Source organism: Pistacia vera, unplaced genomic scaffold (genome assembly GCF_008641045.1).
Source record: "Pistacia vera cultivar Batoury unplaced genomic scaffold, PisVer_v2 Contig216, whole genome shotgun sequence".
NCBI classification, from domain to species: domain Eukaryota; kingdom Viridiplantae; phylum Streptophyta; class Magnoliopsida; order Sapindales; family Anacardiaceae; genus Pistacia; species Pistacia vera.
In genome coordinates, this window is record NW_022196020.1 from 231,085 (window position 1) to 242,416 (window position 11,332).

The window sequence follows — 11,332 nt, forward strand, 5'->3', positions numbered from 1 at the left end:
ACAGCTGACGAGTTCAGGCATAGAATTAAATAACACAGTGGTGGTCTTTTATCATATGTTCTCTGTCGGTCCAACAACGTAATGTAATCCTATAAATGGATGAAATCATTTATTCATGGAAGGGCACTAACTTGACCAAGTATTTTACAGCACCAGTTTTCAGAAAGGTTACACCATAAATGGCCACCATTTGAGTGGCTATAAAATCTGTAGACTTGACTTTATGTGCACCAAGAACAGGAGCTTTTAAGAAATGGCCGACTGGGTTCTTTTATAATTAATAGCTGCATATGAATTCGTAGAAGGCACTTCATTGACTGGTCCTAGTTATCTGTCATTTTCACCCATTAAAAAATAAGTTCATCAAACTGTGACTTCAGTTTGTAAAAGTCCTCAGTTTTCAATGACAAAACTTAAATTTATAGGTATCGGTCTTGTTAATCTTCATCTAAAATAATCACAAGGTCTAAACGTTTATCAATCCAGTTATTAAGTGAATCAGTTGCTTTTCCAACAATATGGAAGGAGTCTTTGCACCAGTATCCACCATAGAACGGTTTTTTTTTTTTTTTTTTTTATCCGGGTGTATAGGCCAACTTACGTATAGTTTAATTAATCTTTCAAGACTCTAAAATAAAGGACTAGGTAAATCCCTTCAATGGTCACCCTTATTAGTGTCTGGATAAACTTAAACTCAGAAACTCATGTTAGACTTTTTTATTCTTTTACCATCAAGTCATCCAATGGTGATTATAGAAAGGTTACTATCATGGACTAAGAAAAAAATTTGCTGTCAAGAAAACAATCTGATCCCATACGGATTTATTAAGTTTCATGGAATCGTTTTTCACTTAAAATACGTTTATTTTGATCTAATGTAAATTGGTACGCAATATTGGGATCGTTGTGCATGATTTTCTAAGAGCCAGATTCATGCCACCTGTTTTATAAACCCTACCGAGATCTAGCGGTCAAAATCATCCCGTGTGTCACTCCTATAGCACATGACTTCTCCAACAAACTCAACAGTACTAAGTATAGGTGTTCAAACTTAAGCATGAGCGGGAATTGATTCAACTCTTGATTATAGGGAATTATACATGTAATTCTCCCCGTAATACCAACCTCCAACCATTGTCAGACAGTGTATATAAAAGGAAGGTCTCACCTTTGTTTTAGGGGATCGATCGATTATTATTCATACAAGCATAGGAAATCACCGAGAGAGAGTCTTAACTCGTTATTACGTGTTTCCTCTTTATAATCACTTTGGGTATACCGCAAACATAAGCAATAATATAATAGTGGACGTAGCGTTGGTTCTAACCCACCGAACAATTTTAAAAGTCTCTTGTGTTCTTGCATTACGGACTCACCAATCCTTTCTTAACTAATTATTTATAATCACGTATACATACTATCCAATCCCACCGTGATTGATTGTCTTATTATTACGAATTTTCGTAACAACATATCTATCTAGCTATAAAATGAATTAGTTGTTATTCCTCCGATATGAAAAAAGTCTTTACACCCATATCCACCATTAAATGGCAAAATCACAGTAAAGTTAGAAAATTCTTGCTTTATGTGTAGCGATTGTTACAGTGGGAGTCTAATCGAATAGATTTGAGTCTCGTTCACCCAAATTATGTTTACTGTGAACCAAATCTGAAGGATTGGTCTTTGACAATTTCTTCCTTTGTCAACGTAATTAATAGAATACTTGAAAGTTGAAACCTACTCCATTGAAAACCCTGATAAAGAAATACAACCTTGATCACTTCAGATCACTTCAGGGCTAATCATGGTTGATTATATGGCCGCCAGGAAGACTAATTCAGTAATTTGGTCTCGTTGAGACAAAAGTTAATTGTCTCCCCACGTGGCCCCAACACATGTACTTTTAACATCCAATGTCTGAAATAATGAAAGTACGATCCTCTCATGATTCGCGTTCAGAGCACGCGCCATACGTCCCTCTCCTCTTTTCATAATAATTTATGTTCTTGTGGTTTGTGTAGCAGGTAAACTGTTATAAAAAGTCCATATTCATTGTAGCAGTAAAAAAACACTGAAGCAAAAGCTTCTCTTTTCTCACGCGAATATGAAAACAAAAGGGCCAGCTGTTGCTTATTTTTTTATGAAGAAAACAGAGAGTTTTAATATCTTTTGGGGTTTTTGATGAACTAACCGTGACGACTGTGCCATCTCAGAAACCATTTTTTTCCTCGGTTCACGAAAATCTATGATGATATACATGACGACAACATTTTATCAGAAACTTTTGTGGCTCGGTTTGTGTTAATTTGCTTTCAGCATTTAACACCCACGGGACCCCTTGAATTCAGTTGATTGAGTTTTGGCTCCAAGCTTGAAGGTTTCGGATTCGCATATTTTAATTGACTCTTTCTCAAGTAAGATATTATCTTCCAGGGATTTAATATATTTTCTTGGGTTTTACTTTTTAGTTTGATTGATTCATGTTTGGCTAGAATGATCTTTATTTTGCACTTAGGAAGAAGAAAAGTCAACTAATGATAGCTAAGTAATTCTATAAGACTTAGCATTCTGATAGGAAACTTGAGTTGATTGTTCACTTTCCCCTTTAACATGCTTCCTACAGCCAAATGTTCTTCTGGGGTTCAAATGTTCTGTTAATGCCAAATTATCATTGACCATTTGCTATTTCTGCTTTCTGCTCACTTGCTTTTGTAGATTATCAAGATGATGGGGAAGAGATTTTGTGGACTTGTTTATGCGGTGTTGTATGGTTACTTGGTGCTTTTTGCAGTTGCTGAGATTACAGATCCTTCAGAAGGTGAATCTTACTGCAAGTTTATAGTTTTTTCTTTTCAGTTTTCTTCAATGTCTCCCAGTACTAAGTTTTGATATCTAGTTTTTCTCATCTAAATAAATTCTTAATGCATTTATAATATGCAATTTCTTTTCCCAGATATGTCTTAATTTTCTTTTTGATTTTGCTGCACTATTCCACTTTTTATCTTGAATACCAGATGAAAATGGTAGCTGCCAATTTTGGTGCACTATTCAGTCAAATGTTTGAAGGCATTCCAATAAATATGTTGCTTCATTATGTTCTGTCTATTCTTGAAATATCTTGTTTCTAAAATATTCTAATTTAACTTCCATAAATCTTGACCAAATTCTACAGCAGATGATAGATGAGATCAAATTTTGAAAATATATAACAGCACTAAATTTCCGTGAGAAAAAGTGCAAATAGTGAAAAATTAACCTAGTAATTTATGTTTACTCCATTTGTTTTAGGTTGAAAATATGTAAAATAGTGTTAAGTGTCTTATTGAAGTTCAATGTTTTGCTCCGAGAAGATGGCATACTGCTATAAGTAGTGTATGTGAGTGTGACATCTTATCTCAAGGATAATCATTTATCAAAAGAGAATTGAATTTAGTAGTTGGGCTTTATGAATTTAGAAGATGCCTTATCCGATTTTTATATTTGGTCATGTCCATTTGCAGTCAGCGCATTGGTGGCAGTCATGAGCAGATTAATTGATCCTATGAACCATCTCGGAAACTGGAATGAGGGAGATCCATGCCTATCAAATTGGACCGGAGTTTTATGTTTTGACACAATTAATGAGACTGATGGTTACTTGCATGTTCAGGATCTGTATGTCCTTTCCATACCTCTTTTCACCATTTTCATGCTTGCTATCTTACTTTCAATGATTTTTCAAACCTTTAAACTCTAAAGATGTGACAATTAATGATACTGAACACTTATTTTCGATACAGGCATCTGCTGAACATGAATCTTTCGGGAAGTTTAGCGCCTGAGCTTGGCCAGCTATCTCGTCTTCGAATATTGTGAGGCAAAATTTACATAAATTGATATCTTGAGAAAACTGAATTATATCTTGTATCTTCCAAGTTAATCAATGCAGTGTTGCTAAATGCTTTTCTCGATTTTGTCTGCTGGCAGGGATTTCATGTGGAATAATCTGACAGGAAGCATTCCAAAGGAGATAGGGAATATATCATCTTTAGTACTCTTGTAAGTTATAGATGCAGGTGTTTATTAAATTATTTACATCCAAATATGATACTATTTGAAACAATATACTTTGTGTTGGTTTAATATTACGTGATGTACATGTGTGTGCAGACTCTTGAATGGAAACAGATTATCGGGATCTTTACCGGAAGAGCTAGGCAAGCTTTCAAACTTGGATAGACTCCAAGTAGACGAGAACAATATCTCGGGCACTATACCGAAATCATTCGCTAACCTGACCAGTGTGAGACACTTGTAAGTGGATCATCAAACCATAGGTAGTTCCATTTGGCAAGGCAGTTATATTTGTTCCACTCATTTTTTCTACTGATAGATCTGAATATTGCAGTCACTTGAACAACAATTCAATTGGTGGTCAACTTCCACCTGAGCTTTCCAATTTACCCAGACTTCTTCACTTGTGAGTTCATATAGATTTTGCTTTTATTATATATTTTCTGCTGTAAAATTTTCTTGTTCGGACGATTTTTCTGTGTTAAAAGCTGTTATCTGATCATGAGAGATTTGTGCTTGATTAACACATGCTTGCAGGCTTGTGGATAATAATAACTTGACTGGATATCTCCCACCAGAATACTCAGAGTTGCGAACATTGCACATACTGTATGTTCCTCTGCCCCACAGAGTCGTAATTGTTATTTTTACTTGATCTTCATTCCTATATGTTGGCTTGATTGTATTTGCTTCATTGATGGTGGGAATTTTAAACTCCTTAGTTAGACTAGGGGATTAAGTATAACCTTAAGGGCACGCTTAATGGGGTTAGGTGTACAGGCAACATGGTTTATCATATTGAAAATTATTTTATTTACGACATTATTCTTCTCTTTTTCTCTCTGCAGTCAACTTGATAATAACAACTTTAGTGGTAGAGAAATTCCAGCCACTTATGGAAACTTTTCCAGCTTATCAAAATTGTAAGTGCCACTGAATACTGTTCACCTTTCTCACTGTTTTTACATTATTCTACTGATAATTATGCATGTTGTTTGGCCTTTAGATATAATATTTTTTAAAAGACCTGTGATTGTATAAATCTAGTCAGATGACCTCTTACTTGGATTTAGAATAAAAATAGTACTGGGAATTAGTCTTGGAAGGAAAGACAGATACACTCACCTCATTGAGGTTACAATATCTTTGGCTGTTTGATGATGGATTGTAGATCAGTATACTTTAGTTACGAACTTGATTTTGAATAAATCAGATGTCCAAACCAACTTTTTAAAAAATTTAGATTGTTAATTTTGAATGCATATACAATTAGCTTGCTTTAGTTGTTGTTTGATTTATCTATCGAATAATGACAATTAGCTAGTGGAAATGTGGCCATTTGTTCAGAGACTCTCTTTAAAGAATATTTACTTTAAATTCTATTCCTTTTTGTCTCTTTAATCGGTCATATTTAGTATACCTAGAAATGTTACAGGAATCAATAATTCAACTCGATTTGGTAGAGGTCGCAACTATAACTTGTAAGGACTCCAAAAGAAGACATTCTATGAATTGATTATAAAAGCAGGATCTACTGAAAGTTAACTTCAGTCTGAGTTTGAAACCTGAAGTACCTCTGCAATGCTCAAATATTGGCCCTGGTTGATATTTGAGAACCTTGATGCTTGAGGTTGCAATTAGCACTGCTTGGTCACTATTGTTGTCAGCATCAAATGATAATTTGTTTCTGCCATACATAAAAAAAGTATGCTATGCTGATGCTGCTTCACTTTTCTCTCCCCCAAAATTGGCAGAAGTCTAAGACATTCGCTTGCAGGGAGCCGTTCCTGATCTTAGCAGGATTCCAAGGCTTTACTATCTGTAAGTTTGAGTATTTCACTTTCAGTAGGATGCATTAACTCTTGAGTTTTGATTATTTATTTCCATTCTAGATGACTACAAAAATTAACTTATATCAACTGTTACGGGGCTCATGTGACAGGGATCTTAGCGGGAATCAGCTTACTGGACCCATACCATCAAATAAGCTTTCTGATGATATGACAACCATGTATGTAATGGCATCATAAATTTATCACTCATTTTGTTCAAATAGATAAGTAAAATGGAGAGGATGTCAGAGTAATTTTACCTTTGTCATTGCAGTGATCTGTCAGAAAACAGTCTTAATGTCAATCCCAGCAAGTTTCTCAGATCTTCCTTCTTCAGAGACTGGTGAGAATATATTTACTTCTAATTATTCCTTGTCATTTCCTGTTTTGGAATTACAATTATGAATTATTATTTAGACCATTTCTTAATGATGATTGAATTATCTAATCTAAATATGATTTTCAAATTATGTTCTACTTCAGGTCACTTGATAATATTTTTTGGATGGTTCTATCCCGGCAGCATATGGCAGAACATGTCCTTGAGTTCAAGTGCTATACTGTCACTGTAAGATCTCGAAAAAAAACTTGGTTATATTTGCTGTTATGCTTCACTGTTTCCCTGCTGATTTACAACGGCTCATTGACAACCCATTATTCTGAATGAATTAAGTTTTCTATTTGTTGTTATTTTGGAGTGAGCTTCATCCGGTTTTAAAGTCGGCCTCTGTAAACCATATCTCCATGCCAATCATTTTCTTTGTACATTCAAAATGCAGTGATCTGAGGAACAATGCTTTTCAAGCGTTTCGGAGATCTAGATCCTCCACAATGTCACACTAAGGTATGCTGCTTTCTTATATTACATATTTATGTTCTGCTAGTTAATACACTGCATGAATAGGATTTTGCATGGTTGGACATCTGGACTTTGCAGGTATAACTTTTCATAAAAACCAGACTAATGATATGGCAATTTCAAGATTCTGAACTTAGTGGATTTATCTTGATGCATAGCATGTACGACAATCAAGGACTCAGTTTGTCTACTAATTCTAAAATAAAATCTGCTTAAATAAATAAATTTATAAACTTATGCCTCTGTATAGTGGTTAGATTTGTTGCTCATAATGTCCTGCTATAGGAAAGGCCACAAGCATATCTCTATGGAGATGGAAATGATACAACTAGCTTTTCTAATGTTTGAATATTGTATGATGTAGCAACAAGATAACTATGCTTGACTAAGAAATACTGTAAGCTTTTGCTTGCCCCTGGCAAATAATGAACCATGCAAGTATTCCTTTTCAAAGTCCGGTATAATTTCTTTTTATCAATGTCTCATGAAAACTGATAAGCAGAATAAAGTGTAATGAGGTAAATTGATGTATGATGTCCTAGAAACGGCATGCAAATGCATGGAGAAAATTTCTAGTGTATTTGTTTATTGATTTTTGTCCTTTTTAGTGTTTAATCTTCTACTTTCTCCAGTTATTCTGGTCATCATGAAAACTACAAATACTTTATTAATGGAAAGCTTACTGCATATTGGTCCTTATTTTGCCATTCATTTCTTACCATATAGCGGTTTATTTTAGGCTCAGCGGCAATCCTATCTGCACAATGCAACATACCAACATAGACCAATTCTGTGATTCTGAAGCAGAAGACGATGAGACATTACAAATTCCACCAATTCAAATGTCCTATTCACGCATGTCCTACAGATATTCCTACGAATATGTCCCAGCATCTGGTGATTTATGTACCTGTGCAGCACCTCTGAGAATTGATACCGGCTGAAAAGTCCAGTTTCTCTTATTTCGATCCATATGCCAACCTTTTTGAAGCATATGTGACTAGTTCTCTCAACTTAAGCATTTATCAACTATCAGTTGATTCAATTGCTTGGGAGAAAGGACCTCGTCAAGGATGTATTTGAAGCTGTTTCCTCATGCCAACTCAAGTACGTTTAATACATGAGGTGCAGCGAATTAGAGACATATTTACATCCTGGAAATTTCCTGGTGATGACCTATTTGGACCTTATGAGCTGCTCAACTTCACTCTCCTGGGACCTATGCCAGTAGTATGTACTAAGCCTGCCATTGCTCTTTAATTTGTTCTAAAAAAAACTTTAGCCTTAAGTAACTTTACTTGATACACTGAGCTTGGAATTGATAGATTTAGTAGTTCGGTTTATATTTAATTGCCTTTCTGCATGTTGCAATGATGAATGCTGTCTTAATTTATACTTATGATTTCTTCACTGCTACAGTAAATCCTGAGACTCAAAGGACAGGTATTAGTAAAGGTGTTTTGGCAGCAATTGTAGTAGCAGCCATTGCCAGTCTGTGGTAATATCTGCACCGTAACATTTCTGATGACAAGAAGACATGCCAGAAATCAGCTCTCCCTGTCAAGAAGGCGCATGTGTGAGTTTTCTAATACAACTACCTATATTGATTTCTGCAACTCCTTCAAATTAACATACATTGGGAAAGAAGTGTGAAGTTCCTTAGCTTTGCAGCCACAAAGGTTTCAATGAAAATTGATGGAGTGGGGGCTTCAAGTTCAAAGAATTGGCATCGGCAACTGACAACTTTAACCGCCAACTCAAGTTGGTCAAGGAGGTTATGGAAGGTTTATAAAGGCTTTTATCTGACAATACAGTAGTCGCCAATAAACGAGCAGAAGTAGGATCTTACAGGGCCAAAAGAATTCTTGCCTGAGATAAAATTATTGTCAAGTTACATCATCGGAACCTGGTTCTTTGTTGGGCTACTGTGATGAAGAAGAGGAGCAGGTATGTTCTTCTAGATGCCAGGACATATCTGATTTATGGAGTTTTACCCAAGAAAAATTAGGTCTATAAAAATTTGTTAAATCACAGATATGAACTACCTGCTTGTGTTCTGGTACTTCTGCAGATGCTGGTGTGTGAGTTCATGCCTAATGGCACCTTGAAGACTGGCTTTCTGGTATGAAATTTTCAGGATCGTGGGTATTAACCCCTTCTATTTTATTTTCCGGGCTCAAAATTTGATGTTGAAGATCAAATGCAGGTAAAGCTAAGCATGCCTTAATTTTGGTATGAGGGTCCGCACTGCATTAGATTCGCTAGGGGATTCTTACCTCCATACTGAAGCAAACCCACCTGTGTTCCACCGAGATATCAAAGCCAGCAACATACTTCTTGACTCCAAGTTTATTGCTAAAGTTGCTGATTTTGGACTCTCACGACTTGCTCCGGTCCTAGATGATGAAGGAACCATGCCAACTCATGTTTCCACAATTGTCAAGGGAACACCAGTAAGCTTGAATCTGTTAACATTGTTCATTCACATGTTCAAGGATCATAAAGCTTTTCGAAATTAATCTTTCTCAACAAATATCCAACTTCATTGTAAGTCTTGGCCAATTTTTATTCCTGCCTCAAGTTACATATTTATTGATCTTGTACATGCAGGGCTACCTCGATCCAGAATATTTTCTAACTCACAAGTTGACAGATAAAAGTGATGTTTATAGCCTTGGAGTTGTACTCCTGGAGCTCTTGACGGGTATGCAACCAATATCACATGGAAAAAACATAGTTCGCGAGGTACTTTCTAACACAGAGAACTCTTTCCTATATATCTATTACCTGTTGCATACCTAACGAGAAAACGAAACCTATATCCAGGTGAATGTAGCTCGTGAATCAGGCTTGATGTTCTCCATCATAGACAATAGAATGGGGTCTTACCCATCTGAATGCATCGAGAGGTTTGTAGCTTTGGCCCTCAATTGTTGCCATGAGAAGACAGAACGACGGCCATCCATGTCAGATGTAGTGAGGGAGCTAGAAACCATACTGAAGATGATACCAGAAACTGATGTCACATTTTCTGAATCCACCTCCATGCATTCTGGCATCAAATCAACATCAGCATCAGCTTCTTCACCGTTCATGACAAGGGATCAATATTTTTCATCTCATGTATCAGGCAGTGACCTTTTGAGTGATGTCATTCCCATCATCCCACCTCGTTAACACCCTGCAAAGGAGTTTTAATATGGTTTTTCATGTGCAGCAGTAGTTATAGTATGAGGAATACGTAACATGGATATTGTCCTTGATTAAAATTCCATCCTGTGAATGAAATAGTTATACATATTAGTGAAACAGTGTACATTCATTAGAGTTTTTGCAGGTTAATTATGTTTCCTGAGTACTGAACTCTACACAAGAGTTAAATGAACTTTGAGGGAATGAATCATACTAAATTTCTTAGGCTATTGTAGTGTATATTTTTTATTTGAATAATCGTTTATCGTTCGAGTTAGCTTTTGTGAGTGAGTTTTACGCATAAGATTAGATGCAAGACATGTTGGGTTTAGATCTTAACCCAATATGTTACACATCGGAGAGAATTCACATTTGTCTATATCACATCTTTAATTTTTTGCACGTCATACATGAGAGAAAATTAGCATTTATCTTATATTAGGCTGTTTGTTACGTTACGCTCAAGGGCAAATATTAGAATTTACAGTTGTCCCATGTCGTCAAATTATTAGACTACGATAGTGTAGATCACATATTTAATTATCATTTTATATTTTTCATTTAGTTGTATACATATATTATCTATAATGCAAAAATAATGAAATTAACATAAAAGAAATATAAAAAATACTGATAATGAAGTAGTTGAAATGTGTAACATTAAATTCGTGTAACTTTTGAGAATTAGTTGAGATGTTTTTAAGTTGACCCCAACACCTTAATTACAAATAAAAAATCATTAAATTTGTAATATAACTAATAATAATAATAATAATACACAAAAATAAAAATGGATAAAATAAAATAAAATACCCAAAAGTCTAAAATATAAAAAGATCTTAAAGATGCTTATAAAAATTGATGTTTATCCAATAATTTAAAAAATATATATTTTAAAATTGAGATAAAAAGAAAAAAAAGGAAATCCTATTAATAATATTAATTTACAACATTCACAAAAATATAGAGGGCAAAACGACTGACCAAGTACTTTCTTCTGTTGACTTTCTAAAGTCTCTATGCCTTGTCTGAAAACCGCTTTGTTATATTTGTACTTGTAGCGCGAAAAGTGGTATTGAGTTTGGTGGTTTTGGGATCATTTCCTGAAAACAAGCTGCCATGATTTATCATATTATTAATTTTTTTTTAATTGAAATTAATAATTTCAATTATCATTAAAAAAATTATAAAATCTTATCTCCAAGAAGATTAATTTGGATTTATTCCGCGGAACCTACTCTAGTCTGTCTTATTCAATTAAAGGCTTTACTATCTTATAAGGTCAATTCAAGGTCACACTAGAGTACCAAATCAATAACATTATCGATTTGATACAGTTTTTACATTCAAAATAGAAATACCTACTTTATAAATAAATAAATAAATAAGAGGA

At 34.7% G+C, this 11,332-nt stretch overlaps 1 pseudogene; it reads left to right on the forward strand.

The window, feature by feature from the left end:
- Window positions 1–2,656: 2,656 nt before the first annotated feature.
- LOC116129961 lies at window positions 2,657–9,924 on the forward strand (annotated as a pseudogene).
- Window positions 9,925–11,332: the final 1,408 nt, after the last annotated feature.